Source organism: Lepus europaeus, chromosome 3 (genome assembly GCF_033115175.1).
Source record: "Lepus europaeus isolate LE1 chromosome 3, mLepTim1.pri, whole genome shotgun sequence".
Classification (NCBI taxonomy): Eukaryota; Metazoa; Chordata; class Mammalia; order Lagomorpha; family Leporidae; genus Lepus; species Lepus europaeus.
Window position 1 is genome coordinate 473,186 of NC_084829.1, and position 19,659 is coordinate 492,844.

General features: G+C 44.2%; 1 non-coding gene and 1 pseudogene across 1 annotated transcript; both read left to right on the plus strand.

The window, feature by feature from the left end:
- Nucleotides 1-13,463: 13,463 nt before the first annotated feature.
- Nucleotides 13,464-14,390, plus strand: LOC133756330 (putative vomeronasal receptor-like protein 4; annotated as a pseudogene).
- A 1,933-nt stretch (nt 14,391-16,323) lies between these two features.
- Nucleotides 16,324-16,396, plus strand: TRNAM-CAU (transfer RNA methionine (anticodon CAU)). Its single transcript has one exon. It is a non-coding gene; the product is annotated as a tRNA-Met (tRNA).
- The last annotated feature ends 3,263 nt before the right edge of the window (nt 16,397-19,659 follow it).

Genomic DNA, 19,659 nt, shown 5'->3' on the forward strand with positions numbered 1-19,659 from the left:
GCTGCTGCCAGCAATTCGGGCATCCTATGTGGGTGCCAGTTCAAGTCCTGTCTGCTCCATTTCCAATCTAGCTGCTTGCTAATGCAACAGGGAAAGTAGCAGAGAATGGCCCAAGTACCTGGGCCCCTGCACCCATGTGGGAGACCCAGATGAAGCTCCTGGCTCTTGGCTTTGGTCTGGCCCAGCTCTGGCCATTGTGGCCACTTGGGGAGTGAACCAGTAGAAGATTGATTCCTCTTTCTCTCTCTCTCTCTCCCCTTGTTTCTGTAACTCTGCCTTTCATTTAAAATAATGAAATCTTTTTAAAAAAGAGAAAAATAAATATCATTCACTCATTCATGCCATCTTCCTTCTGATGCTTCCTCTGACACCAGCTGGATATAATCATATATGTGTGTTGTTTTTAAGGTAGAGAGACACAGAGAGAAACAGAAAAAAGAGATTTCCTACCCACTGGCTCATTCTCCAAATGCCTGCAACAGCCAGGAGTGGGCTGGGAGATTGGAACTTTTTTTTTTTCAATTATCTTTATATACAGAAGATCAACTTAGTATTTACTATGTAAAGATTTCAACAGTTTGCACCCACACAGACACACAAAGTATAAAGTACTCTTTGAAGACTAGTTTTACCATTAATTTGCAAAGCTCAACACATTAAGGACAGAGATCCTACATGGGGAGCAAGTGCACAGTGACTCCTGTTGTTGATTTAACAATTGACACTCTTATTGATGACGTCAGTAATCACCCGAGGCTCTTGTCATGAGCTGCCAAGGCTATGGAAGCCTTTTTATTTTTTAAAAAACTTTTATTTAGTAAATATAAATTTCCAAAGTACAGTTTATGGATTACAATGGCTTTCCCCCCACATAACTTCCCTCCCACTCGCACCCCTCCCATCTCCCGCTCCCTCTCCCATTCCATTCACATCAAGATTCATTTTCAATTATCTTTATAAGAGAGATTGGAACTTAAGCTGGATCTCTCCAGGTGTGTGGCAGGGACCTAGCTCCTTAAGCATCACCTGCTGCCTCCCAGGCTGCACACAAGCAGGAGGCTGGAATCAGGAGCAGAGCCAGGACTCGAACCCAAGCACTGTGCCGTGGGAGGCCCATGTCCCCAGCGGCATCATAACCACTACACCAAATGGCGGCCACTAGGTTTCACTTTTTATCTGTTCTCTGGTACTTTGGACTGGTGTTCAAACACCTTACAGCATCTTGTGACCACTTCACGGTGTGAGGTAGTGTGCATGTTAATTAGCTAGATTTAGTCACTCCACAACGTCCACAGACCTCAAAGCGTCACGTCATACTTGTTTAACCCATCCAATCTTGTCTGTCAGTTTAAAACGTTCAAAAGAAGAGAGAAATAATTAAAATCCCCCTTTAAAAAAGAACCTCAAGGTTTAAGCTTTGGCTGAGCCATCAGGGCACACAGACACATGCCAATCATCTGATTCCCTCTTGGGCAGACTCAGTCTTACAGCACTTGGACCCTGGGAGCCTACAATCCAGGTTGAGGGTTTTCAGTACTCAGAGGTCTCAGGCTGACACTGCCGCAGGGAGAAATTGCTGGAGAGAGCGTTCTTTCCAAGCCTCAGGTGAGAGCAGTGAAGAGGCTCTTGTCCTAATTCCAAACTTAACGAGGGGCCTCTCGGCAACCCTGCTAGGACATCAGACACCTGTCTTGTGTCTTGCACCCAGGACCCTGGTCGGGGGGCATTCAGAGCAGAGGACAGGGGTGTAACTGGAAGTAAAGGTGCTAGCGTGCTGGTCTATGCAGCAGGGATACCAGTGCTGAAGGCACCCCTGGTGAGAGTCCCCAACATGAAGCTGGAGCAGCAGAATCCGTGCACAGGGAGAGGGGCGCCTGCCTGGAGGGAGCCGCAGCTGGGAGTGCCCCGCACAAATGTCTACAAAGACCTTGCAGGAGTGACAGAGAGAGATTTAGCAGTGTCCAAGTGACAGAACAGTGTCCTGGTCTTACCAGCTGCGTGGAGGTGAAGAGAAGAGCAGGCCACACATCTCGTTCCACCCAAAGGTGCAGACTGCCTACAGCAAGAGGGGTGCTCTTGGTCTGACAGCTTTGTGCTCTAAACTGCCTCTGGGCCATTTGACTGCCCAGCACTGAAAATAAAAATTGAAGATCTGCTGGGGTTGGCAGCCAGGGAAACCGACAGCTGGCAACGAGAATAAAATTTCCTTCATGAACACAACTCTGAGATTTGTCATGTCTGATGTACCAGTGTTTCCAAGGTCTTTTATCCCTGGCAAACCTGATGGCCCAGTGCCCTCGACACTGAGAGAGTGACTGACAACAGGAGCACCAGCACAGTGCCCTTAGCTGAGCCTGAGTTTGCATCTTTGGTCTGCCAGGTACCAGTTCCTCACGTTGGGGACCCTGTGCTTTGTTCCCTGGGACTCTGCCTTTCCATGTTAAGAAGGGTACAGCATGACCCACAACCACATCTTCTAGAATACCCTTCTCTTCTGTAGGCTCCAAAAATGGTTTAATGACTGAGCAGTCACAGCAGCAACAACAGCTCTAAGTAGTAAATGGTGGAAGATGCTGGATTGGTTTTGGTAGTTTGGTTTAGACAGAAAATGTTCATAAGGAATATATTGATTCACTTTAGTGACTTATTTTTTCTTCCAAACACTCTGCTCCCCATGCATAAAATCTTTGTGGTGACCCTTCATTTCTCCTCTGATCTTTCCTCCAAGTGAGCTCACCCATTTCTACTTCCCACCCTGACTGAGCTGCTGGCCCTCAGAGAACAAGATGTGAATGCCCAGATGTTTATTCTGTGCCATTGGGTCTGGAAAGTGTGACCGGGCAAAGCCATAAACCTGGCTTTGCAGTCAGCTTCTCTGAGTTTCAGATCCTGGTCCCCTGACTTCTGTGTGCATGCTGCCTCTGTGAGACCCAGTACTCTCACCTGTAAAAGCCAGGTGGTGCTTTGTCCTGGACTGGTCTACAGTGAGGATAAGTGCACCGGTGTAGGGGCATTCACCTCTGTGCCTGCTGACCCTCAGGGATAGTTTCTAGGGCAATGGTGGCCATTATTCTTACGTGCTCTTTGCACCTGTTCTTTTTCCAATGTCTCCATAATTCTCAATAACAGCATTCTGTAGTGTGGTTTCAAGTTGGGGTGTTAGTTCCATGGAAAATGCAAAAAAAACTTCAAAATTCTTGGGACACCAAACCTTAGCAAAGGCAAGAGGACCATATTCTGAAAAGACTGAAGGACAGCAGAGAGAAGACACACTTAAGTTAAAGCAACAACAAAAATCCCAGTGCCGGGAGGGAAAGTGCACAAAGGCAGGGAGCCTGAGGGAAGAGCTCCCCACTGCAGGCTGAAAGCCCACTGCTGCCTGATGCCCCCGAGCCTCCCTCACACCTGGGAAACCCAGCAGCCCTGGGCTCAGAGCATCAGTGGTGCTGCAGCACAGCGGCTCATCCAGGGCCAGACAAGCAGACGCTGCTGGGTGCATTGGGAAGGGATCACCATCCTCTCCCTGGGTCCTCACACCTTCCTCTTCCACAGGCACAGGGTAGCTGAGACCCTCCCTCTCCCCACCTGCCCCTGACCAGCCCTGCCTGGGGCAGCCCCCCTGGCACTCAGCATCACTCACCTGAGCAGTGTGCAGGGGCTCTGGCGGGAGCTGTGGAGAGCAGCACAGCCAGGCCTCTTTATCCTTCCCTGAGTCCCAGCGCTCAGGGACACTCTCACTGCTGTCAACATGTCAGTGTCAGGAGTTTGGCTCTGCCAGGGGAAAAGGCTCCTGTGCACGCTGTGGAGCCCTGGGGCCGGCTCTGCCCTCTCCCTGCTGGGCCCTCATTTGCTGAGCCCAGAATCCTCCTGGTCCTAATCACAACACTACTATCCTATACCTTAATATTCTACTATGAGAACTTGAGCACACTGGCTTTCAAAGGGTGGTTCTGGCTCTGAAGTCATTAGCATTACCTAGTAACTGGCTAAAACTGGAAATTCTACAGCCACCTCAGACCTCAGGTGGGATGGGCAGCCTGTGCTGACCGGGCCTCCAGGTGATTCTGATGCACGCTTAGTGTGGAAACCACCCCAGAGCTAACTCCTGCGCAGTGGTACAGGAGACACTCTGATAGAACTGCTTTTAGAACAAAAGGAACTAGAAATAATGTCAACTGAAGTTGATACACGAATGAATAAAGACATTGTAATATAGTTCTACTATGGAATATTTATAACTGTATTTGAGTTATGTAAGTTCTGATACTATTTTAATAGGGTTTCAAACAAGCAAAGCTAAATGAAATGCATGTTTGTGTAGTGAAACTAAAATAGAGCAGGAAGTGGCCGGCGCCGCAATTCACTAGGCTAATCCTCCACCTGCGGTGCCGGCACACTGGGTTCTAGTCCCTGTCAGGGCGCCAGATTCTGTCCTGGTTGCTCCTCTTCCTGTCTAGCTCTCTGCTGTGGCCCGGGAGTGCAGTGGAGGATGGCCCAAGTGCTTGGGCCCTGCACCAGCATGGGAGACCAGGAGAAGCACTTGGCTCCTGGCTTCAGATTGTCGCAGTACGCCGGCCGCAGCAGCCATTGGTGGGGTGAACCAACGGAAGGAAGACCTTTCTCTGTCTCTCTCTCTCACTGTCCACTCTGCCTGTCAAAATAAAATAAAATAGAGCAGGAAAATACTAATTTTTTTTTTTTTTGACAGGCAGAGTGGACAGTGAGAGAGAGAGACAGAGAGAAAGGTCTTCCTTTTGCCGTTGGTTCACCCTCCAATGGCCGCCGCGGTAGCGCGCTGCGGCCGGCGCACCGCGCTGTTCCGATGGCAGGAGCCAGGTGCTTCTCCTGGTCTCCCATGGGGTGCAGGACCCAAGGACTTGGGCCATCCTCCACTGCACTCCCTAGCCACAGCAGAGAGCTGGCCTGGAAGAGGGGCAACCGGGACAGGATCGGTGCCCCAACCGGGACTAGAACCCGGTGTGCCGGCGCCGCAAGGCGGAGGATTAGCCTGTTGAGCCACGGCGCCGGCCTAATTTTTTGATATTACTATTTTTTTCTTGTAATGTGCTTGTAATTATATCATTAAAATGCTTTCTGAGACATATTTTATGGCTTATAATGTTTTGTAAACCTCCCTAACACAGCTATCCTTTAATTTGAGGATATAAAATTCAATATAGGTTGAAATTATTAGTTATGCTGTTCTAATCATCTTTACTTATTTATGGTGTGATTCATCTATCACTAAGTGAAAAAATTTGAAATTGTATGATGATGAGTATGTAAATTCCCCCATGTAGTTCTATGTATTTTTCTTTATATTTGAGGCTTTTAAATGTGTATAAGGTTGAGAATTGTTTTATGCATCATCACTTTTATCCCTATGTACAAAGCACCTCTAGTGATAGTCATGCTTTTGTGTCTTAACTATTCAGGTTAAATACTTCAGATTCTGCAACATTTTTTTAAATTTATCATTAGCCGATGGAAACCATTCCATAATTTTCCTTTCACCTAGCCAGTCATAATGGGTTGGATAGGTCTCTCGAAAAAGGCAAATGACAGGACTTCGTATTTGTTCATCTTAGACAGTGGTCACAGACAGCTGAGAATCTTGATCTGATCCTGAATTTCCTGTCTATGTCCATCAGTGGCGCATTCTGGGACCTGGGAATGTTATTGACTGTTTCAGTGCTCTCTCATCAGTAGACTGATGATTGCAAAATTCAATTAGTTAATATTTAGGCAGAATTATATAAATGTTTGATGCCTCAAAAGTTCCAACATCCCAAGACTGACACTGAAAAAGCAAAGAAAGCAGCCCCATCACTGGTCAGGCTGGGGACAAAGGCAGGTCAGGTCAGCAGGAGGCATCTCTCCCAGGCCCAGCAGCTGCTAGGAACCCCCTCAGAGGCCACCCTATCCTACCCCACCCCAGGAAGTTCTCCCCCAGTCATCTGTGCAGTCTCATTTGTCACCACAGATGCCCTGATGCCACTCTGCCCTGGACTCTGACTGTGCTCAGTCCTTGTTTTAGTTGCTAACCCAGTCTCAGAAACTTCAGCCAACCCAGGGCAGACACCTGCTTTCCCCAGAGCCCCCCAGCAGGAGCACAGGCTGCACTCCCCTCCAGCGCTCCTCCTGAGTGTCCTCCTTCCATCACTGGACTAATGAATCCAGTTTTGTCCAACTCCAGGCTTGCTCCTGGGTTGAGTGTCTCTTGGAGAATGCTAGAGTGCAGCCTGTGGTTACATCAGTACTCACACATGGGGCTGTCCCCAACATCTCTATAATTTGTGTTTTTCCATAATTGAGTTCATTATTTCTTTTTTGTCTTTTTAATGTGACTTTCGATTTTGCCAATTTTCTCCTTATTCCATGACTCATCTGTATATTATTTTTCTCTATCCTCTGTATCCTGGAAAAGTTCTCTTTACAAAATGGAGTCCCTCCTGCACATCTGCTCCAGGGAAGCAAGGGAGCAACTGCCCATCTGTAAGACCCTTCCTGTAGCAGCTGATGTGGAGCTGTGGCCTTGGGTGTGAGCTTTCCTTGAGGACTCGGGGGCTTTTTGTAGCACAGTGGTCCTTTAGGCTCAGCTCTGGGTTCCTGTCCTGCCCAACAAAGGCCACCTGTTTGCACTGCTTGTAGTGTTTCCTTCCTATCCCTGGGATGTTTATGGACACAGCACTGGTGCTCCCTCTTTCACTCTTGATACAAGGAATTTCTAACACTTTTTTGGTTTCATTTGTTTTCTCTGTTGTTTTCTGTTCAAAATTTCACCCATTTATGCTTTTCTATTTATGACTTATTTCCTTCTGCTTCTTTTTGCTTTGCTTTGTTTTTTCTCTTGGGGAAGTGTTGGGCATTGCTTCTAGACCTTTCTTCTTCTGCATGCATTTAATGCTACACATTATTACACTTCTGAATAATCTACAGGTCAAAGTATCAAGAGAAATGAAATACATTGGGCTGAATTAAAATACAACATAATAAAGTTAATGCAATGCAGTTAAAGCAGTTTCTACAGGGAAAGTTATAGTAGTAAATGACTACATTAGTAAAAAACACATGTCTTACACCAGTGCTCCAATTTCTCCAACTTTAAAAAACTGAAAACAAGGTGAAATAAATCCAAAAATAAAGACCAGAAGCAAACAAGTAATCAAGAATACATATTAATGCAATTGGAAAATAAAATAGAGAACATTAATGAAACAAAATGTTGGTTTCTAAAAAGATAAGTAAAGCTGACATTCTAGTAAGAAGTCACCAGTTACCAATTCCAATGAAACAGATGCTATCACCACACAGCCTTCTACACTATGGTCAACTTTCCACACATAAATCTGACAACCTAGATGATATGGACCAATTCCTCGGGTTGCCAAAAACTGTCATCAGTAAGAAATGAACAACCCAGGGGGAAAAAAAAAAAAAAACAAGCAAAAATGTGAGTTTAGCCTAGTGGTCAAGATGTTGGTTGGGATGCTGTGTCCCATACAGGAGTATCTGGGTCCAATGCCTGGCTCCTGTCTCCAGCTTCTTGTTGATGCAGACCTTGGAGGGCTGCAGTGAGGCACCAAGTAACTGGGTTCATGCTACCCACACCAGACCTAGATTGAGTTCCTGGGACCCACCTCAGTGCTGGCCCAGCCCAGCCATTGTAGGCCTTTGGAAGAGTGGAGGAATAAACCAGTGGGTGAGAGCTTGCTTTAGCTGTCTCCCTCTTCTTCTGTGTGTGTGTGTCTGTGTCTGTCCATCTCTCTGTCTTTTTTATAATTAAGCAAATTATTAAAAAAGCAGAAGATCTGAATACCTCATCATGAAAGAAGATATATATCTGGCAAATAAACATATGAAAGGATGCTCACTGTCAAATGTCTTAAGGAACTGCCAATCGAAACAATGAGCTACCATTATATCCCTGCTAGAATGGCAAAAATCCAAAACACGGTATTTCAACTTTTCCTGTAGTAAAAAACAAGAGGAAAAAGAACTAGTGTTTTTTTTTAAATTTTTTTATTTGACAGATAGAGTTAGACAGTGGGAGAAAGGTCTGCCTTCCATTGATTCACCCCAGAAATGGTCAGGTACTTCACCATGCGGGTGCAGGGGCCCCAGCACTTGGGCCATCCTCCACTGCCCTCCGGGGCCACAGCAGAGAGCTGGACTGGAAGAGGAGCAGCTGGGACTAGAACCCAGCGCCCATATGGGATGCCGGTGCCACAGGCGGGGGATCAACCAAGTGAGCCACGGTGCCGGCCCCAAGTTGTTTTTAATTCCAATTATTTCTATTCTAGTCCATGTATGGCACAAGAGCAGACACCTAATTGACTTTCAATAAGTGTTTGTCATAATGAAGCTTGGTCTTTAAAAATTTTTATTTATTTATTTATTCATTCATTCATTTTTGAAAGAGAGAGAGAGAGAGAGAGAAAGAGATCTTCCACACAGCGGTTCACTCCCCAAATGCCAGAGCTGGGTCCAACTGAAGCCAGAAGCCTGGAACCCAGTCCAGGTATCTGATGTGAGTGGCAGGGGCCTAAGTGCATGAACCAATATCTTCTGCACATTAGCAGGCAGTCAGAAGCAGACTCTTACCCAGGCACTTCAATATGAGTTGCAGGCATCCCAAGGAGTATCCCCATAATGAAATCTTAAATGGTTCTGCAAGGTAGCAAGATATTTACATTTTAGGAGGATTCTTTTAGAGTTCTCATTAATTATGCCTCCAAGGTTGGGCAGCCCCAGATTTGGCCTCTGGTGACGGTGTTCGTGCTGGCAGAGTCCCAGCAATAGATCAGCCAAGGGACTCATCAGATGTCCCCTACCCACTGTGACCCAGACAGAAATGCCTGGGATCCACACATAAACCTCAGAGCTGACATCATGGCATAATTCCATCCATCAGAAGAAAAGGCTGCAGGTGGACATTGGTGCAGTGGCTAAGGTGCTGCCTGAGACAGAGGCATTGCAAATCAGAGAGCCTGGGTCCAAGTCCTGGTTCCTAATAACGCACATCATGGTGGGGGCAGTGGAAGATCACTCAAGGGGTTGGGTCCTTGCCACCCATGAGGAGAGCAAGGCTGAGTTCCTAGCTCCTGGCTTCAGTCTGTTCAACTCTGGTCATTGTGGGCATTGGGAATGCAAGCCAACAATAGAATATCAGTCTCTGTCTCTGTCTCTGTCTCTGTCTCTCTCTCTCTCTTTCTCTCTCTGACCCTTTCAAATAAAATGAAATCAACCAATCAAAAGGAGAGGCTAAAGGACACACACTTGGAGATGGGGAGAGGGAGAGAGAGAGAGAAAGAGAGAGAGAGAGGGAGATGGAGAGGGAGAGGAACTGTGAGAGACATGAGACCCACTGAGACTGAAGGACTCACTTTGTCAAGGCAGACAAGGGACTAAGGAGAGACTGGACTAGGACTCTTGAAACAATAGGTATAGAGCACAGTTATGCTGTTGCGCCTGGCTTACATCCATGGCTCCATCAAAACCTGGGCAGTGATGAAGTAACTCACACAGACTCAAACCCAGGCCTGGAAATACCTCCCAGCGTCTCCCCATGGTAGCAGCTCTAGGATTCACATGTGCACTCCTGTGATTCCTGGCTGGGTCAGAGTGGAGGGAAGGGAGGGTAGCTCTCTGTGTCTCTGGGCGACTCTACCACCTGTGCCTGGATTGCTTCTTTCACAATCAGGAATGGAAAACCATAATTATCTCAACATTCTTTCCTTTATAGTACAAGTATTTTTAGCATCTATTGAGTGCCAGGTATTCCTAATGGTAACGAGGATGCAGTCACACAGGAAATGAAGAGAAGACCAAGGCCCAGAAGTCTGCCTCACACACCAGCCTGGTGTTACTCCTGCAGCTTGAAAAACAGTGGTTAAAAAAAAACAAGAAAGAAAGAAAGAAAAAAGAAAAACAGCAGTATTCTCACTTCTATTCTCAGCCTGGAACCCACACTTATTTGTATTTTTTACATCAGGGACTGGAAAGGTCCTCTAGAGTTGACAAATAATAAAAGATGAAAGGGTAGATCCTGGGTGTCTATGTATCAAAGTAATGCTATTGACCTGAAAGGGTAGAGCTGGTCTCTAAAAGGGGCATGGTGGGGGTGTTCCTTCTGGTTTTGGCGTCCCATCTGCTGTTAATAATCAAGGAATAAACTGATTGCTTAAGGTAAAGACCTTGAACCTGCAACGTGAACAGGTGCAGCAAGGTGACCCTTGTCTTGTGCAGGTCCACAGAAAGCAGAGTCTCCAGGGATGGTCGTCACTTATGATATCCCTGGGTGCAAAGAAGCCTTGAGGAGAAAGGAAAGTGACTCATCCTGCATCTCAGAGGCTTGACCCCATCCTGGCTCAGAGCTCTGCAAACTTGGGAATGTGAAGAGCAGACTGGAAGACACAAAAGTTTGGTTAGTTGTTCCCTTTCTCACTGTGCATCCTTCCATTAAAATAATTACACTCTAATTAAGAGCAAGACAACTTCTGAGCCAAACAAGTGTCGTAATTGAGGAGGGAGCAGGAGAGGGGCACTTTGGGGACTGAGACCCAAACAGCGTTTGCTTTTCCCTGATAGAGATCAATTGGAGTAGAAGGTCTGTGTCAGCCATGAGCTCAGCAGATCCAGGAGGGACAAATAGAGCCTGGGAGCCTCCCTTGCTGAGTGACGACTGAGCCCTGGACTGCACCCTGGCTGCTATAGTGTGGAGCCCTGACATGCTTTGCTTTACCTGTTGTGCCATTCACAGTCCCCTCCACAGCATAAGTCTGCTTCTCTCTGACTAAGCAAGGGATGGATGCGAGTCTGCGAGCCGAGGACCTCCACTCTCCTGACCTCCAACGGTATGTGCCTGGGGCAGGACGGTGATGGGGACCAGCTGCCCAGATGCAGCCCAGAACACTGAGCATCCTGGTCCCCAAGTTCAGACAGTGAGAGAGCTTTGGGGTGGGTCTTGCATGAGGAGTCCTCTTTGCTTTGGTCCATGGCACAGGAGCTTTTCAGGTCTCTAGGAAAAAGTCTGTGTCAGGGCCACGTTCACCTGCACTATGACTCTGGGCATTATCAGCTTTCCCAAATTTATTCACCTTATTTTGGGTACATGTGTGGTTTTGCACATGAGCCAACTTTGTCTTCACCCATTCAATCATTAATTTCTCGGTGTATGCTGGTGTGTGTTTCCCATGAAGGTTTTCTTTCTACATCCATCCTTAAAGTCTCTTTTATACTATTCCATATGTGTAAGTCAGCTTCATTCACATACACCAGCTGATGAAGCAACTGTTAACAATTATGATTAAAAATTCTGACTGCTTCTTAGAAAATTCTTTTTTTTTTTTTTTTTTTTTGCCAGGCTATGAGTTGACATAATCTGAAGTAACCACTGTAAATTTGCCTTGATGTTATGTAGCAGAGAGCTTTGATCGTATTCTGGCTGAGAAATTTACCTGCCTGTGCTGGTGTTAGACCATAAGCACATCTTTCTAAATAGTTCCAATGATGAGCCCAAAACCATCTGGAAAAGCACTTACCTTTCCTTTCTCTGAAACAGTTCATTTGACTCAGCCAAAAAGAAAGGGTTGTAATGTAGTAGGTGGGTCAGAAGCTGGTCTCAAATCTGCTTTAGAATTTAGGGAAGGTAAAAGAAAGACCAGAAAATGGGAAACCCTAGACTTAGGTAAGATTTAAACAAACAAACAAAAAAAAAAAAAAAACAGGAAAATATCTGTGAAGGACATTGGGCACTAAGGAGTGCACAGGACATTCATTTTTGATGGAATCCAGGTCACTGCTAAGCATTTCATAATTTCTTATTACAAACCTATTAGTCAATACTCTAGTTCTTGCTGTTAAAGACTGACATTTATGCGCTGTGAGCTATGCATCTCACAGCGTGCAATGCTTTGTGTTAATGCATTTGTATGGCATTATATGCCCCATTTGGTGGGGTCAGGTGGACAAAAGTTGAGAGGTGATAACTGATATTCCTAAAGTCATTAGGCTCTCTGATGCCATACCTGGTACAAGCCCAAGTTCATGCAGTTTGTGCTACCAGTGACCTTCAATAATGGATAGGTGGCAGGTGGGGAAGTTTGTAGAAGGTGCTCATATATATATATATATATATATATATATATATATATATAAAACTGATGCCAGTCCTGGGGAGCATCAAGCATCCCGGCTTGTTTTATTTGGGGAAACTGACTACAGTTTGATGTAAGTTCTAAGAAGAGAGATTGCAGAGGTTAGTGGTCCTATCCAGGCCCAACAAAGACTAAAGCAGCCCCGGCATTCTGCAGGTTGAAGAACAGACACAGGTGATGCTGACTGCAAAGCTACCTGAGATCACTCTTTCTACGAGGTCACACTGCAGCTATGAATGAGTGACTCCTCCTTTCTTACCAATGAAGTTTCAACCCGCTTTACTGCCTGCAGTCAGTTTTGAGGGCTCCTAGTCACAAGTCACCCTCACCACATGACAGCTATACAACATCTACCTTGTCAATCCTCTTCTCTTAATTCCCCTGAGAAATCTCAACATCCAGGTTTTCACCAGAGGCCCCTGAATCGCTCAGTGGGAACTGAGCCCTGTCACAAGGACCCAGCAGAGCACTCTCCTGTTCCTGTAGAACACTCCCTGGCTTCCTTCAGCGCACACATCTGATTTTCAGATCCGAGACTTGACCCTAGAGGCAATTAAGCTTCATCCAATTAAGCTTTGACTATTGGAATTCTGTCTCCAAAAGTGATGCATTTTGTCTTGCTATTGAGTACTCAAAAAAACCATGGAATACTTGTAGGGAATGAAATTACAGGACCAGTTTATGATTTTCAAAGACAACTCTGAAAAACTAAGGTGTATGCATCAAAAATATGACAACTGGAACAAGAATTGCTACACTTATCAAAATGAGTAGTGAACAAAAGAAGGAATGCTACAGAAAATAAAGTGCTGCCAAATTTGAAAGATGTTAAAGAAGTTGAAGCAACATTTTGATACACTAATGTGAAGGAAGTAGCTAGATCAAGGATGAGCTCCAGGTTTTATGGAATTAAGTAAAATTAAGTAGGAAACACTAGAAGAGATTCATTTTGAGGGGATCTTTAAAGTTTAATTCAGCAGATGATGAGATTTGGTATACACATAGGACATGTAAGGATTTGAACACAAAGGTTGGTTTTTACTCCTAGGGAGACAGAAAAACAAATTTGTTTTACAACTTTTGGTATTTGCATCCTCCTGCACAGATGGCATTTAAGGTCACATAGGATGCTCCAAAAAGACTCCCCAGGGAAAGGAAGCAATTCTTAAGACAAAAACGTGCTTTTACATGTACTGTGACTGTCCTTCTGCACCAGAAAAGTGCTGCGACACAAAGCATGTTTTGCAGATACGAGTCATCATTGCTGATGCTTTCTTCACAAGAGTATTTGCTGGATCCAAAATTTTTCTGTCTATGAAGTAAGAGATGGTTGTGTACATTATTAAGCAAACAATCTTTCTCTTTCTCACTGGACTTGGTCTTTTGGGGAACATGGCTGTTTTTGCCAATTATATATGCATTTTCTTTGTGGGTACTGAGAAGAGGTCAATACACCTTATTCTCATCCATTTAGCTTTTACAAATATCATACTTCTCTTTTCCAAAGGAACACCAAATACAATAGCCATTTTTGGTTTGGGAAACCTCCTAGGTGATAGAGGCTGCAAAACTGTTGTATATCTGGAGAGGGTGGCTCGGGGCCTCTCCATCTGCACCAGCAGCCTCCTCGCGGTGGTCCAGGCTGTCATCATGAGTCCCAGGGCCTCTGTGTGGGGGAGAGCCAGATCGAGGTCCGCCCAGCACATCCTCCCACTGCTTTTTTTCTTTTGGATACTCAATTGCTTCATCAGCATGAATTTACTCCGTTACATAAAAAGTACCAACAGCATGAACACATCACTGACCAGAAGTCATCACTTCTGTTATTTTGTACCAGAAAGCTGGATAATAAAATGGGTGTTTTTCACTTTCCTGTTCCTGCACGACGCCCTGTTTCAGGGCCTCATGGCCTGTGCCAGTGACTACCTGGTGCTTCTCCTGTATGCACACCACAAACACGTCCTCTACCTGCAGAACACCCAGCGTCTCTGTACAACTGCCCCTGAGATCAGAGCTGCTCAGAGTGTTCTCCTCCTCATGCTTTGCTTCCTTTCTTTTTATTGGACAGATTGTATTATTTCTCTATATTTGTCTTTCTCCTTAGAGCAGGATTCCATAACAACAAATGTTCGAGAATTTGCAGCTGTTGGTTATGCAATTCTCAGCCCATTTGTGCTGATTCACAGAGATGGAATCTGGCTGAAGGTTGGTATATGTAACAAGATTGGGTAAAATGTTTTATTAATCCCTTCAGTAATGAGGTATGACATAATTGTCAGTTTTGCTATGGTGTGTGTAAAAAAGAAATCGAATAAGAATTGTCAGAACATATAAGGATAGACTGTCACATAACACACCTGGGACAGCAGTCTTGCTCCGACACAGAGGTCCTTCAAAGCTGGAGCGACACAGGCTCCTTTCCATCTGTGTCTGCCTTCAGCTCTGCACTTGTGCTGCTGGCTCATCAGCAGGCTGCACCTAGAAAGGAGCAGATCCGTTTGGCAAAATCTGTCACAACCACCAAGGCGCCCTCTTCCATCAGATGGCATTTAAAGTCACAGAGAATGCCCCACAAAGATCCCCAAGGAAAGGAATATAGAATACATTTGGGTAGGAGAGAGAATTCTGATGTTTCTCATCAAGTTATTCTGAAAGATACTGAATGCTGTTGTACTTGTTATACATGTGTTTATTGAACAAAATCTAAGAACCAACATAGTCAGACCTCTACTCTGTTTTTAAGAAGTCCTCTATTAAATTGCTACAATAGCCCTGATAAGTGTTTCAGTTTCCCTCTCTTCTAAGCAATGGTCCACTTATGTGTCTGGTTTGGTTGTGTTATGTCCTCACAGCTTTTAAGTAAGGTATTTATGCAATGTCTGTTGCCATGGTACGCTGTCACTTGCTTAGGCGCTTGCCTTCCTTCACATGGCTGTGGCTTGCTGCTGGCAAGGACATGCTGTGGCCTAAATGTCACAACTTTCCCCTGGCAGCCTTTTCCTGGTACCTGACATGGAGAACAAGACAAAGCAAGGGCTCCCAGAATCTCAGTGGTGTTTGACTCAAGAGGAAGGGATTAAATGCCGGGGAATGAAATGAAGAGTGGTGTCTTCAAACTGAGTCAGGAGGAAATTACTGAGCAGCAATAGACAGGAAGCGTCGAGATGAATATGAAGCTGTTGATTAACTTAGTGGCAAAAAATGGTAACGGTTAGTGTGCCTGGAATGTAGGTGCCCATATAAACATAATTGTATGCTTCCCTTTTTAAAGTTGGAACTGAGAAAACTTGAGTTTAATTTACACCCTCAAGCATAAATAATTAATTTAAACACACCTGATTGAGTGGGAGGCAAGGAACTGAAAATGGAAATACTGATCTTTAGAGCGCCTTGCCCAGGCTGGCACACACCAGCTACCTTTCATCTTCCACATATGTATACTTTTTCTCAGTAACACCATCTACATAGGAAGATGAATTCTGCATCAATTTTTCCTGTGAAATCTTCCATAAGATTTGAAGTCATAGTGGCTGGAAACCTCTCACATTTGGTAAAAGAGAGAACTTCCCAGATTCAAAAAACTCAGGGATGCCTAAGCAGGATGCCCATAAATATCTACATCCAGGTCAATCAAAAGCAGGTTTCTGAAAATTAACACGGTGAAGCTCCTGAAAGCATTCTGAGAATAATAGTGCATTACCTACAAGGGAGTTAAGACATCAAGTGACAGTGAATTTCTCTTAAACTGCATCCCTGAGCCAAAACTGCATGGATCCCCAGACCCTGCTGAGTTCTGAGTCTGACTGGTAGTGCTCAGACACTTTGGGTCCCTAGGCATCGGGGTCAATTCAGGTCAGTGTCCACTTATCGCTGTAAGCGGATAACTGATAAGCGGATAAGTGATAAGATGTACGTCTCATTCTATAACTCCCCAGTGCACAGTCCCCCTAGCAAATGATCCTGTTCCTCACAAGGACGACCAGAAGATCGTCAGTGAATGTCTTTGGCAGTCTCTATGACAACATGGCTTTCCTTTTGCTAACGAGGCTCTGAACACCTGAACCAGCTTAAGTCTGGAGGTTCACTGAGGAGCCATGATGGTTCAATTCCTAGTCACAACACTGAAAGCTTTTCCTTCTCTACAAAGAAGTCTGCTCTTAAGGTTGCCTCCTTAGCGCAGTAGGCAGCGCGTCAGTCTCATAATCTGAAGGTCCTGAGTTCGAACCTCAGAGGGGGCAGCTGAGCTTTTGTCCCAAGTTAACATGATTGTGTTTCAGTTCTTTGGACACCACGATCCACCACTCAATGCCAAAGATCTAGATCTCCATGACTCAGACAGTTTTACTTCTGTAAGTAATTGAGGTGGGGCATTTGGCCCCCGTCACAGTGGAGACCCATAATCCCACTGCATTTAAAAAGTGGATTCCAGTTCAGCAGTAGCAGTTTCCAATGTAATTTTTCATGGATAGAGAAGAGCCTTGGGCAGAGTTCTTTTAGAATCTTGGCACTATCTGAACTTACTTTTTGCAGACATGGTGAAAACATGCCCTCTGGACCCTCCTGTCCTGCATAAGCAGGTCTATTACTGTAAACCATCCCTAGCATTTCAATCTCTTGTGCTTTGAATACCTTTCTTTGCAGTACATTGAGGAGTTTCTGATATTTCAGCTTAATTTAGAAAAGTCCACACTGGGTCAGGTTTTCAGTCATTATCCAATGCAACAAACTTTCAGAGCCATTCCTAGCCCCAAAATGGAAATATTAAAGTTCACAATTTCCTCTTAGGTGGTTCATTTCAATGAATTTTGAACCATTCTTACAGAGATCTCTACTTTGAATCACGAACAATCTGGGAATTGTTTCTGAAATAAAGATGAAATATTTTCTGAATACACATGGCTTTGTTGTAACACCTAATTTGCTCTTAAATATACTCCTGACTTCTTATTATTTTGTGCAGCATTCTTTGCTACCATAACCACATTGGCCATCAGGGGGTCATCTATTTCTGCCTCTTCATGTATGAACCTGGCCAAAGCGAAATATCAAGCTAAATCCAATACAGCCCATCAACCTAGTTATGGGCTTACAGAAAAATAATGGGGAAAACATGGTATGTTTAACAGCACCATGGGAATGGATACAATTCAAATGTCAGAAACTCCACTGCACAAAATTCCTGGTTTATTAATAGATGGAATTAATACAAAAGGAGAGTGCAAACTTTACAGACAACGAAAGATTTAAGGAACACTTCCAAAGAACACATGCTGGATACTACTAAGGTCTTATTTCCTTGTTTTTATCCCATCCAGTTTTCTTGACCAAGTGAAATAAAAGTAAATAATTTTATAATAATGTATAAGGAAATGAGCATCTAATTCCCAAGCAAGTTGCAGAAAATAAGTGAGAAGAAAATGATTCCTGTTCATAGTGCTCTTTATATCAAGTTAAATGACATGGAAGTAAAGGAAAATAATATTGAGCAATAAGTGAAAGTAATGTATTGAAAAGTAAAGGAAAATTTTATACAGGCATAGTGACATTCTTTGGAAGGGTTGACAAGAACAGGCCTCTGACAGCTTGAAAAACCAATATTTGACAACTGACTGAGCCACCATAACAAATCACTGTTCATTTTTCCTCTTTTTGTTCATAATGGATGCTTAAGCAGGTCATAGAGGATGGTAATAATTAGTCCTCTAGAAGGAAAAAAAAGATGACTTTCAAGCCATTAAACCTTATTTCCTGAAGCTGATCATCTTGTTTATTTCCACATAATAAAATACCACAAATTTGACAGTTTAAAATACACAATTTTCAAAAGCTAATGGTTTAAGTATATCAAGAGTCAGCTTTAACTTCCTCATCTGCTTTGGGTCTCACCAGTCTAATACCAATGTGTTGGTGGTGCTGCAATCTAGTGTGAGCCCTGGAATCCTTTTCCAAGTCCATGTGATTGTTGGCAAAACTTAGTTCCTTTATTTTCAGAACCCAGCCCCTCAACTCCTAGAGACCACCTACAGCCCCTGATCTGTCCATATCATAGTTCTTAACTTCTTTGTTGCCAGCAGAGACTCTCTTTCACATGGAATCTGTCTCTTTAGGGAAGGCCTGGACCTTCTTTCAATAAATTCCTATGATTAGATCAAGCAAAGATTAGGTGTCAACTGATTAGCATCTTTAATCACATCCATAGAATCCCTTCATTTTTGCTATGTAAATATAATCAAATCTCAGTAGTGAAATTCCACCATATTCTCAAGTCCCAAGGATCATTTTAGAATTCTTCACATATATCTAATTCTCTCACTCTCATTGACTTCTTTTTTTTTTTAAACTCAGTTACAATAATCTAATTCTCTGAATTTTTGTTATTGATCAGGTTGAAGGTTTGAGAGCTAAGTCAAAGGTTCTGGATGATTTCTCATTGACAGAGTTAAGTGGAGAAGTGATGGGGGGTGGAGAAGAGCAAGGACAAGGTCACACAGGAGAAGGAGGACCTCACATGCTCTGTTGTGACAGGGCAGTCATGACCCTAGGGAAGGAAGGGGGACAAGGGCATTGCCCTGGCCTACTGGTGATGTTCTACTTCTCCATCTGGGAGATGAATGATGGCATATTTTAAATATGTGTATCTATCTACCATATCACCCAGCAATCCCACAACTGGGTATACATCCAAAGGAAATGAAGTCATTATGTCAAGGAGATAGGTGCACTTCCACGTTCAATGTAGCATTACCCATAATAGCCAAGTCATGGAATCAACCTAAATACTCATAAATGGTGAATGAATAAAGAAAATGTGGTGTAGATACACACTGGAATAATATTTGGCCATAAAAATGGAAGGAAATTCTGCCAGTTGGAATAATGTGGATGAACTGAAGGATGTAATGCTAAGTGAAATAAACCAAGCACAGAATCAACAAATGCCAAATAATCTGTCTCATGCATTGAATTTAAAATGTTCAAACTCAGAAGAGAGAATGGTATTTACCAAGGGTTAGGGTGTTCGTGGATTGGGGGGATGTTGACCAAAGATTACAAAATTTGAGTTGGAGTGTATTTTGAATGGGTTATTAGTTTAGACGTCCCCCTGAAGCCCCCCATTTTAAAGGTTTGAGCCCATAGGTGGTACTAATGGGAATTGGCAACATTTAGGAGGTGGGCTTAGTGGCAGATACTTAGGTCACAGGGGATGCTGCCCTCAGCGGAGTGAATTGTTTCAAAAGCCAGAGATCAGGCCCAGTCTCCCTGTGTCTGCACCCTGACTTGCCATGTCCTCCCACACACCTTTCACTACCCACCACCAGGTCCTCACCACCCCTCACGTGCCTTCAGGACTTTCAGACTCTGAGACTGTGAGCTAAGTAAGCCTGTCTTTCCTCTGGAAGTCACTTGTCTCAAGTATTTCATTGCAATAATAAAAAGCTCATTAACACAGAGTAGGAGAATTTCACTATTCTAAAATTAATAAAATGGGCAGGAGAAACAG